Raw genomic sequence first — 12,914 nt, forward strand, 5'->3', positions numbered from 1 at the left:
ACAAATAAGTCGACAGTAGATAGGTTACATTCAAAACGTCAGTATTCGATTAAGAAGAGAATAATCAATTTTACAAAGAAAAACACAGGGAATTAAATGAATTCCAAAAGGAGCGAGACCGGGAGCGTCCATAGGGCACGTTTCTCTTGATATGTATGCATCACCCGCCTTGCAAGTTAACTCTCAGTTAAAATATCACAATCGGGGGTAGGACATACACAATCAATAACAGATTTGACGACTTAACTACATGTATTATCTTAAAATCTCAGACCGGAATAACATTTCGAAAGTAAGTACGACACTGACAAATCGGTCAATCAAATCGTGACTGTGAACATCAAACGTAGGTAATGTCGATTTCAAGCTTTCTTTTTCATCACCCTGTCGGTGAAGTTGCTATGTTGGCTGCAAACCCTGTTGAAGAGATATGTATAGTGTGAGTATGCAAGAGCGTAACGTATTATCTAAGATATAAAAAAAAACCATACGACGGAGCTTAGGGTATGCTACTATTGCGAAAAGGAAATTTGAAAAGACCTTTTCTGAGCAACACGACGATTTCAACATGATAAGCAGGATCTGCTAGCCCTTCTGGAGCACCTGAGATTACCCTGGTTTTGTTTGGGTTCGTGTTTCTCAGGTTCAAGGTTTCTTAGTTGTGTTTTATATACTATTGTTGGTCTTTTGGTCTTTTTTCATAGCATTGCCGGTTTGATGTCGACTTATGAGTTTGTTCGTCCCTTGCCAGTACCAAGTCAGGAATATGACAGTTGTTTTCCATTCATTTGATGTGTTTTATCATTTGATTTTGCCAATTGATTAGGGACTTTCCGTTTTGAATTTTCCTCGGAGTTCAGTATTTTTGTGATTTTATTTTATTTTGTATAGTTCTCTTCTCTTTGAAATAATCTCGTTTGTCAAAAATTCTAGTATGAAGTCGTCCATCTGTGTCAGTATAGAGGAAAAGATCAAGATATGTAGAAGACCTTCCTCAACGGGAAGTATCCTTAATATCATGTGTACTGGGATATATGAGATATAAACACTCACATGACTCATTGAAATATGGATAATTGAGTGACATCATCAATATACCTGAGGGCGAAATTAAAACATTTGCCAGATACTTTCTCATTTTGTCTTTGAGTAGGTTCTGTATGAATACTACTTCATATGCGTAAAAAACAGTAGTGGCTAGTAGTGGTGCACAACTAGTCCCGATTGAAATACTGACTGTCTGTTGAAATACCAATTCACCAAACTCAACAAATATGATGTCGATGAAAAAGTCCAGCATACGAAGACATCATCTTCGATGCATAAAGTGTTTCAATCAGTGTAATTTTTTCTGACCCACAATAAAGATCTGTACCTAAGTTTTCCATTTTAGTTTACAAAACAATTCGTTTAAATGAGTGGATGTAGTCGCTAGTATATTTGAGAAAGGGGCACAGTAGTATAAAACGTAAAAAGTTCAAAGGTTTTGATATTATTACAATATAAACTATTCTTAACTCGTTGAAACATTGTGATAGGTTTGAATTTGCTTTACTCACAATTGATTTCATGACCATTTTGACTCGTTATTGGGTCTATATCATGTAAATTGTAGAACTTATTCGAGTCTCAAAGTTAATGCAATATTGTTATATGACTATCCAATAAACTTATCTAAAAATAATTTCATAGAACTATAATAATAACATCAAGTGTATGTTTTCAAAAGAAAATCACTGAACACCAAAAAAGGCAGTGTAAGAAATCTACAATAGAACAAAACAAATAACTAAATTAATTCAATAAACCATTAAAATATCGTTAAATCTCTGCCCCTTGTTCAGAGACAACAGATCTCTTAGTGCGTTAAACTTGCTTCATAATTAATATCAAAACGTATCGTTTACTCCTGAAAAAAATCAATATGTTCATAAAAGTATGAACTATTTGTGGAATGTAAAAATATATTTGGATATTTTATATAAATGAAGTATTTTTTATTGTCCTTACATGTACAATTCGGTTGACATATTTGACTTTCGACCCTCTTTCTACATGTTATAACACTAACGCATCATCATGTTAAACAAAAGTCGTTCCATCTAGTTAAATCTGATTGCCAATTAATTAGCTTCAACTCAATGCAAATAGAGCATTCTTCTGTAATGAATAAAGTAAATATGCTAGATATATAGTTTACCTAAAGTGTTATGAGATGAGTGAAGCTGTACAATTAGTCCTTGACAACATCGTTGTACGTTTCATCTATAAAGTTTATGGACCGATTGTAGGGATTCCTATTTGTACTATTTAATGTAATAGTGCCCTTTAAGGCTTTTATATAATCCAACAAAATGGTGTGCCCGTTTCATAAGTGATGTTAAAGATTTCAATGAACGCAATATTTGTATCAACGGTAAATTATCAAGCCAAAGACTTCATTACAACAAATTACTCAAAACCGCTATTAAATTCTTTTATAGATACAAAGATTTGATTTAGATTTTGTGTCTTCATTGCTCTAGACCTTCGTACTTTTTATCTTTTTCTATTCAAGCGTCACTGATGTGTGTTTTGTAGACAAAACACTCGTCTAGCGTAAAACATTTTTAGCCTGAAATCTATGATTAGTTTATTTGGAAGTTTGGCTGTATTTGGGATGTCAATCCTATTGTGTAACGGTGATGCTATAAAAAGAATTCGTAAATGTAGATACATGCTATGCAAGCTTGTCAATCATTTGAAGTAGCTTATTCTAAAATAGTAAAATGTTCATAAGTCTAGCCCGTTCAATTGGTTTTTTATTTAAGTTCGATCGTATTTAATGCTGTCACACAACTGTCCTAAGTTAAAGCTTGGCGTTCACAAACATTATGTATGTTTTGCTCCAAATCAGGAGTGTGTAACTCAATAGTTGTCTTTTGTTGTTGCATTTCATAATTAGATTTTTTTTCGTTTACTGTTGTGTTTTGAAATCAGGCCGTTGGTTTTCTCATTTTTAACTGTTTTACATTCTGTCATATTAAGCCCTTTTTTTATGAAATTCAGGAAGTGTGGTATGATTTCCAATTAGACAGCTATCTACCAAAATCCAAATTAAGTGGATGTAAGAAATTATAGGCAACCGTACGGCCTTTAACAATGAGAAAAACTCATATTGCAAAGTCTGCTATAAAAGGCAACGACATGAAAAATGTGAAACAATTTAATTGAGAAACCTTATTATTACAGACGTGAACCAACGACAACCACTGGACTTATAGCTGTCTTTGCCATGTTTCTTACTCCTGTTTTGGTTATTGTCGAAGATCATACGGTGACCTTATGTTGCTATCATCATCCTTATCTGGTCTATCTTGAATAGGCAATCATATCAAATCTCCTTATTCAATTTTAATCAAATAAATTATAAATGAATCTGTTCATTAATATTTTAGCTAAACCAATGAAACCAACTTTAACCATTAACGCTGAACATCCATTTGTCGGTGATAACATTACCTTCACGTGTCATTCAACGGTTCAGCGGTGGCCTGCAGAATATAGAACTTCACACCTGTCATATCAATTCAATGGGAACCAACGAGGAGCTACTGTCAACAATAGGTTAATGATACACACACTTACTAAGTCGGATAAAGGAAAAGACATATCATGTCAGGCAACTGATGATCATCATAAAGTATCTATCAAGAGTGATGATGTTACTTTGGATCCTTATTGTAAGTATTATATAAATTTATAAATCTCAATTCCTCTGATATAGACATGCGTTTCATTTTAAAGCTGTACTTATTGTCTATACAAGACTTGCATATGTTGCAATATAATGAATATTGCTCTTACCTATTAAAGGCTCACAAAATAGTTAGTAATGTTTATTTGCAACCAGCAAAAAATCAAATTTGACGGATAACGATAATAATTTATGATTATAATAAAAAACGTAATATTAGTAATAATTATGATAAACTATTATATTCTAAATTTCTTCAAGCATAAATGAAATATTGTAGTTTTGATTTACTCTGAAATGTATATAACATATTTTCCGTTAAACTGATAGGTAGCTTATGTATTTAAAGCAGTTACCATGTTCAAAACATAATCATTTAACTATCTACTAGTAGAGCTAGACGAACATACATAATGTGATACCCTCTAAAAATAGCCAAATTCACATCCGGTTTAAAATGCAGGTCTTATTTATCAGTATGTGATTTTTATTTGTATAACGATTTGTGAACTCTTTTAAAGTGTTTTGCCTTTTTGTCATTTGATATCTGCCATACTTTTATCTGCCTCCATTGATGATATTAATTTCCCCCTTTCTTAAAAACCTGTTTAACTTTTTAATTGAATGTTTTTATGGGTTTTGCCCAACATTATCATATGCTATTTAACTAATGTAGATGGTCCTGACAATGTTGAGCTGGAACCTGAAATCACAGCACTCAATGTTACAGAAGGAACTGCATTAGGTCCTATTCGTTGTACTGCAACCTGCAATCCGAAATGTTTGTTCGAATGGAAATTAATTAAAACAAGAACTTTTGAACATGTCTTTTTCGGTGAAACTCTAGTTGTAGCAAATATAAAGGAGAATCAGGCCGGGGTCTACCGTTGTTTAGTTGTTCATCCTTCTAATACACAACGTCTGAAAGGAACAGATATATCAGTTAATGTACAGTGTAAGTATTAGTAGTGAAATATCTCCTCAGAGTATTGTTTTAGTTGAATGATTTTAATTTTTTCGAAATCGAAACTGTATTACATAATCATTTATTTTTTTAAATATTTACAATTTTGAAAATATTTACATTTCAGATTGACATATTCGAATTTATTTTGTACTCATACTAACATGAATATGAATTGTAAAGATGACATCGACTTGTGATTCTTTGAAAACTCATTCAATAAAGATACAAAGGTTACGCTTCAATCGTTACAACATGATAAAAATCCTTCGAACTCCTCGTCCATCACAACATTGCATGGTGTATCATTATTTTATATCATACATGAACAAATTTCATCTATTTATTTTATCTGAAGATTTATGATACAGCTGTGACTGTAGTAAGCGTCCATAAATAAAAAGATCATGTCGACCTGAAAAAGGAAAATCTAGTTCATAATCAATATTTCTTAAGCTCTCATTTTCAAAGGAATTCTTTAATGTTTTGCACTTTGATCGCTTTTGCTCATCAGTCCCCCAAAGACAGTAATTGTAAATAGCATTATGTATTAATAAACTTTGTTTAAACAAACATATATATATTTGTGTGTTTAAATGCTCTAAAGACTTTGAAACCATGTGAACATAATTAAGGACCTTAATGTAATTTTAAACAGACCGTGTTCACAATATTGATGGGAAGGGCACATTATTTGATACGCGTGTTTTACATCCACACGAACAATTATGAATCTAGTTGAGAAAATATATACGATTACAGTATATGTTCGTTGTTATGAAGTCTTGTACATTTCGTTTCAGATTCTCCAAAAATTGAAGCACTTTGGCTAAGTGATAAAAATTTAACATATGGATCGAGAAACCCTACAATCTATAGTTTCAGTGAAGGCAATCATCTAACGATAACAATCCGTATTATTAGTAACCCAGATCCGCAAATAGTAATTCACTCCTCCTTGTTGAAGTTTCCAACTTTACTTTATACCAAACTGTCTGATGGTTTCATAACAAAACTACCTTCTCTTAAATGTGAAAATTCTGGAAACTTTACAATACACACTAGTAATGGTATAGAATATGGAGACAACAGAACAGTCAAGTTAGTGATACGATGTAAGTGTAGTTAAAAAGTTACTGAAAAAAACATGTTAGCAAGGATCTTTAAATATCTTTAAGAATTGGTTTTTTTTGTATAGATCATTGTGTACAATTACTTTAAAGGATAGAAAATGTATAATAACCAACATAATTAAAAACAAGTAAAAATGGCATAACATGCAACTCCTTTATTTATATGGGACATCATTGTGTTTATCATAATTGGTCTGTATGACCGTGTATGTTCTAGAAAAAATACTATTTTGCAACGAAAGTGTTAATTTTGAAAATATAATAAGACTTAATATTGTTAATGTCTAGTACTAAATAATGCATGATTTTGAAGGACAAGACCAATTAAACAATTCACACAGAAAATAGGTTTTGTAAGGCAGGTCGATCGGAGTGAAGAGGACGGAGATGTGGATTGTAACTTGACAGTGTGTTTGATGGAAAGAAACAAATGTTTTGGCTTGCAAAGGGGGTTATGGCCAGGTCGATAGAAGTCTAAATTTCTATTCCCCAGTCAAAAATGTCAAACCTTCGGATAAATTTGTGTAGTAAAGAATTAACAAATCACGGTATACTGTTGTAAGTGACTTAATATTTGACACTTTAAGGAAGTGAAAAAATGGACAGTTTGAACTGATTCAATAATAAATATCTGAAAATTTATAGGGATCTTGATATTAGACATTCACAGGGTAACAACGTATATAGATTTATTTAAATGGAACAATTGTTAATTATCATTTCCTTGGAAGTGATGTTTCGTTGGCTGCTTCTGTTTTCCAGCATAATAGATCGAGTCTCATATTTCAGATACTGTTACATTTTCATTACTTCAAAAGGCCTTTAAGGCAGGAATATATATACAAAAAACTGGTCAAGTCTTTTACAAAAATTCACTAACTGACACAGAAATTTATTATGAAAGAGAGTCGATAGATACCAAATGGACTTCAAAATCATATGTTGAAAAAAAAAACAGACAACGCCAAGACTAAAAAAAAAAAAGACAAACAATTGTACACAAAACACAATTTAGCAACTACAGACTGAGCAACGTGAACCCCACCAAACACATGGGGTGATCTCAGGTGCTCCGGACGGATAAGCAGATCCTGCTCCACATATGACACCCGTGTAGCGTCCATAAAATTTACAAAGGGATGATATCAACTTCACCACTTGGAACTGTTGGTTTGATAGCTTCCTTGTCAGCAGCAACCCTCTATCAAGGAAGTCATGATAGGAAAAACAAGCCCTGGAATATCATATGCCCTGTGAGATTTTCTCCGTATATATATGCAGGCGCTGCTGGAATGTTGCTATATAGAAATGGAAAGTGCATTATTGGAAAGCTGAAATCATCTCTTTTGTATGATTAATAAGAAGTAGTAATTCGCATCCAGCCCTTTATGATTATCCGGTTTATGAAGCTAATACTTTTAGGAATTGTCATTCAAAGCTGTCTTATTGGCTTTATAAGTAAACTGTTGTTGTACAATTTTTTTTTTTTTTACAAATATAAATTCGCTTTTTATAGTTTAAAGCAATACTAAAATGCTACTTTTGTTTTTCGGCATAATTTCTTTTAGGCATTGTTCAAAGTACTACTGTTCATTACATTGCTGTATGAAATCCCAGTCTGAAATTACAGTAACCGATGTTAAATGTATGACGGTATATTTTGTAATTGGCATTTGTTTAGCAGGTGCTTTCAGTACTTGTGTATATATAATATAATCTGTTTTTTATTTTTTGTTGTAATTTATCATTCCTTAATTGTAGTCAAGTGATTGTCTTTTGTGTTCAATGATGAACGTTTTGCCAACCCAAAAATGAAGATTAAAACAAAAAGAGGCTGAAGAATTTAAGGGACATTCAAACTCAAAATTCGAAAGAAAATGACAAACAGTTTCAGAAAACAATTCATAGAAAAATGAAGACAATAAGAACCCCAATAAAAACAGGAAGATGTGAGATGCTCTGAAAGGTTAAGCAGATCCTTTTCTGTTATTGGCACCTACTTTATTACTCATAGTTAATACACATATTGTGATGAGGTTCATTCGGCGATGTGTAACAATCAAAAGAAAGAGAACAGGATCGTTGTAACGATTATTGGAACATATCCGGTGTCTTCTGTGACAAAGTTATTCCATAACGGTTAACAAACTAGTAATTGCATCCGTAAATTTTCGAAGGGATGACTTCAAATGTACCAATTTGAGCTCTTGATTCAATAGCTTCATTGTAAGCTTGTTCAATAGATTTCTTATAAGCAGCAACCCTTGATATAGGAAATCATTAGAGAAAACGCAAGGTCTGGAATATTGTATCAATTGGTAGATTTATTCCCCATATATATGCAGGCGCTGTCGGAATGTTGCTACATACAAATGTGAATTTAAAAATTGAAAAGCGCTGACCTCATTTCTTTTTGGTAAAATAATTTTGATCAGAGCACCTCTTTAAAGACTCAACAAATAATCATTTAGACATTTTCAGTCTTTCCGTGAAAACATGCGAGTTATCCACTGCAGTTAATTCAGTACTCATCAGGCAATTCGCTTGCAGCTAATTAAGATCTGTAATTCTATGTTCAGACTATGTATTTGTTGTATTTGACCGGTAAAGCTACTGCATTCATTAACTAGTGTTAAAAATACTGATAATTAATATGTTAATAAGGTAAACTAAGTTTCAATAATACTTCAGAGCTGCACTTGTAATATTAAGAAGATTAAACTATTTAGGAAAATAAGTCTGAACGTCGTCCAAATCAAACGATTTTAGGATGGGATAAAAAAAAATAGTGTTTTATCTAATGTAACATTTATAGACTGTATTGCTTCGTAATTGTCTGGTAACAATTGAAATATGTAATGCAGGTAAACCTCGGGATGTTAAAACAGAACGCAAAATAGGAACAAAGACCAACACCGATGTACACATAGTAATGAATGTAGTATCATTTCCGGCACCAACTGTAACGTGGTTTCGTATGACTTCATTCGTATGGACGGTCCGAAAAGACAAATACGATTACAGATACAACATTAATTCTACTATACACATTACGTCGGAAGATGGTTTTGGTGAACGCGGAATAGAAATATGCAATACATTAGGATGTATTGTAGAAAATATCACGTTGAAACCGGAAGGTAACTACATTTTTATTTATAAATTCAATTCTTATTTGATTAAACATCACTACAAACCAGTAAAAGTTTGAAATGGCCTATATCTGTACTGATTTTTACTCGACTAGTCTGAATTAGTCTGAAATTTACTAGATATTACTCAACTGTAGTCTGAACCATACTTAACAGTCAGAACTTGTACTCGACCAGTACTTAACCATTTTATAAGTGTCTGAACAATTCACGACCAAGTATGAACCATGCTCGACGTAGTTGTACCATACTCGACCTAGTCTGAACCTTACTCGATCAAGTCTTAACCAATCTACACCTATTTGTTCTATCCATCTATTATATTTCATTAACTAAGGAACTGTTTTGAACAACAGACATTTCACTTGGCTAGAAATTTGAACAACAACTTGAGATCAAAAATGTATTTAATATGCATGATATAGCATTGACCCCAATATTTAACAATAAACATAATATACACCTTAATTCATCAACACTTATTAATTGAGGTAAATTATATGGCCTAACGAACACCGTTTCGATTCCTAACATTACTGCAGATACATTAATTGTCGAAATCCGGATATGGTGTACCAATTTTTGCACCTTACGTTTGCGGTATACCATCTTTTCCGCAAGTATATTGTTTTCTGTTTGGTTTGAAATTTATAATTAAGATCCATTTTGTTACATCTGGTGATCCGTTTATTTGGCAATCGCCATGGCTGTCAGCAGGGTATAAGAAAATCTGTTGTTCGACCTGCTAGTCAAATGCGTTTTCTTAACATCACTGAAGAGACATTAATTGTCGAAATCCGGATATGATGTACTAATTTGTGCACCTTTTCTTTGCGGTATACCATCTTTTCCGCAAATGTATTGTTTTCTGTTTGGTATTAGATTAATAATTTTCAAAGATCCATTTTGTTACATCTTGTGATGAGTTTATTTGGCAATCGCCAATGGCAGTCAGCAGGGTTTAAGAACATCAGTTGTTCGACCTGTCAGTCAAATGCGTTTTGTTGAAATATACTTTTTCACTTTTTTGGTCTTTTGGAAAATGTTGTTTGTGCTGTATTTAGACCCCTCTACCAAGAAATTTGTTTTGCATGCACACGTATAAACATTGCGGTTTTTATCCAACGCAATCATAGGTTTGAACATCGTTTTCAATTTAGAATGTGTATGACCTTTAAAATGGACATAAAACAAGATGATCAAAGGAAGTAATGTATGTAAGAAAGAAGATGAGGTATGATTGCCAATGAGACATTACTCTTCACAAGAGACCAAATGACACAGAAATTAACAACTATATGTCATCGTACGGCCTTCAACAATGAGCAAAACCGATACCTGTTTCAGACTAGTCAGATTAAAAAAATATCATGTAACAAATTAAGTTTACAGTTAAATGAATTTTTATATACATGATATCATGTTCACATTGCATTATGTACATCAGAAAGACTAGAACTTTCAACCATTATTCAAATAACTTAAAGGGTATTGAAAATGTTTTGAATGTTTCAGATATATTTTATGGTTACTGGAAAATTATCAACCCTACTTACTTAAACATGGTATAGATTTGTGGTGTCAGTCATGTTTAGTTAAAACGCAGTGATTTTTTTTTATTGTATATAAAGCAACTTAAAAAATTTAAAATTACACCTTTGTTTTGTAAAACCAAGTCTTTAATATAATAGAACTTCCATAGCAATCCTTGATAAAATCTTTTAAACAAAAATTGTGTTCCAAATTTACAGTACAAATTCAGGTTGATTATTTAAATTGTGTCAAAATTAAAGACATGGCATATATTACAAGAAGCACTTTAATAAGTTTTAGTTACCTCAGTACAGGTTTGTTTTAAAGGTAAAAAGAAAACCCTGTTATTTAAAATTTATTACTTTCTGTCCCATGTGATCTTTTTAATGACTGTGTCCCAAGCAGGAGGTATCACTTTATAGTTTACTCCTAATCAGTAGAATAATTTTAACAATTTCTTTATTTTTTTTATCCCTTTTAGATATATATATATACTGTAAATTCAGAAATTATTGCGAAAAATGCGACAGGGTTATATACGCAATAATTTAAACTCGAATTATAAAATTTTGCATATGAATTAAACAGGATTTTTCTCAAAATCGCAAAAATTAAAATCGCATTTTAATCTAAAATGACAAAATCGCAATAATAAATGCACGCAATCATTTCTGAATTTACAGTATACTGTGGATTCATTTATTTTCGTGGGTACAAATTTTCGTTGATTGAGGAAAACTTACACTTTCGTGGATATTTGATTTCGTGGTTTTGCAAAAGTCTGCATAAAAACCAATGGAAATTTGCAATTCGTTGAATATTTAAATTCGTGGTTAACCTGTACCCACGAAATCCACGAACATTGGTATCCAACGAAAATTAATGAATCCACAGTATAGAAATATTCCAATTATAATCACAAGAGGTTTAGTTCTGATATGAAGTTAAGAATTTCAGTGATTTTGTTGGCTGTAATTACCTCAGTTAAAAAAGATAGTTATATAACTGTTATGTGTACAACCATGAAACCTATGTAGTTTTTATTTAAGAATTTAGGTGAATTAAGTTCTTTAAAAAAAAAAACACATGCCAAAAAAGAAGCTCCTTAATAAGATTTTATTACTTTCAGAACAGGTGTGGTTTTCAGGTAAAAGAAAATTTTTTTTTTAACAAGACTCAAGATTTTAAAATTAGATAATTTAACTATCTCGATTTGATAAATCTGATAATCATGTAAGGCTGTAAAAATCTGTTTTCATATATCTTTACTTTATTTTAGCTGTTGTCATGTCAGTTAAAAAAAAGGTTATTTAAGCAGTTCAAATAAAAAAAGGTAGAGGTTATTTGGTCAAGTATGGTTTAGACTGGTCGAGTATTGTTCAGACCTTTGGTCGAGTATGGTTCAGACTGGTCCAGTATTGTTCAGACCTTTGGTCGAGTATGGTTCAGACTGAAAAAATAGGTAAAGAAGTGGTCAAGTATTGGTCGAGTACTGGGCGAGAATGGGTTAATAGATATAAGAAGATGTGGTATGAGTGCCAATGAGACAACTCTCCATCCAAGTCAAAATTTATAAAGGTAAACCATTATAGGTCAAAGTACGGTCTTCAACACGGAGCCTTAAGACTGTTTCAGACTATTTGAGTAATAGTTCAGACTATTTTCAATGGCAAAGATAAGGGTTAAGTACAAATCATTAGAGTCGAGTATGGTTTAGATTGGGGTCGAGTTATATCAAGTAAATTTCAGACCAATTCAGATTGGTCGAGTAAAAATCAGTACAGTCGAGTAGTACATAATTATATAGGCCATTTCAGACTTTTACTGGTTTGTAGTGTATGTATCAATAAACGTTGAAATTATCACATCATGAGCAAGCAGCATACACATGCAGATAATTCAATTATATTCTTCTGAACTAACGATTGTTATTGAAATAAAAAAATATAACTTCGTCTCCAACAAACACCGTAACTTCTTCTATTTCTACTACTACTACCACCTATTATGATAATTATAGTTATTATTTTAATGAACATTGTTACAGTATTGTTCGGAACGACTGAACTGTTGTTTGCTTAATGTCTAGTAACAAGTTTTTTATCGAATCGATTGCAAAGAAAAATTATTATTAATCATACTATTGTTATTATTATTGTTGTTATCATTATTATCATATCATTGTTAATATGATTATTATTATTTTTTTAATGATTATAATAATAAGTATTACATAATTTGTATTATTATTATTATTTCTGTTGTTTGTTTGACGTTCTTCACGATGTTAAAATGATCACATACGTCTTGTATTTTTGAAAGCTATTTCATTTTGCATTACATGCAACCATATTATTATTTTAAAAAAATACATAAAAACCCAAATTGGGTTAAAG

At 31.7% G+C, this 12,914-nt stretch overlaps 1 protein-coding gene and 1 long non-coding RNA gene across 4 annotated transcripts in view; both read left to right on the forward strand.

The window, feature by feature from the left end:
- Nucleotides 1-12,914, forward strand: part of LOC127702263 (uncharacterized) — a 249,338-nt gene that overhangs the window by 122,952 nt on the left and 113,472 nt on the right. The window lies entirely within an intron of this gene.
- Nucleotides 4,544-8,970, forward strand: LOC127702269 (uncharacterized). Its single transcript, XR_007982350.1, has 3 exons — nt 4,544-4,691; nt 5,504-5,815; nt 8,698-8,970. It is a non-coding gene; the product is annotated as an uncharacterized LOC127702269 (long non-coding RNA).

This window comes from Mytilus californianus, unplaced genomic scaffold (genome assembly GCF_021869535.1).
Source record: "Mytilus californianus isolate M0D057914Y unplaced genomic scaffold, xbMytCali1.0.p SCAF_5, whole genome shotgun sequence".
Lineage (NCBI taxonomy): Eukaryota > Metazoa > Mollusca > Bivalvia > Mytilida > Mytilidae > Mytilus > Mytilus californianus.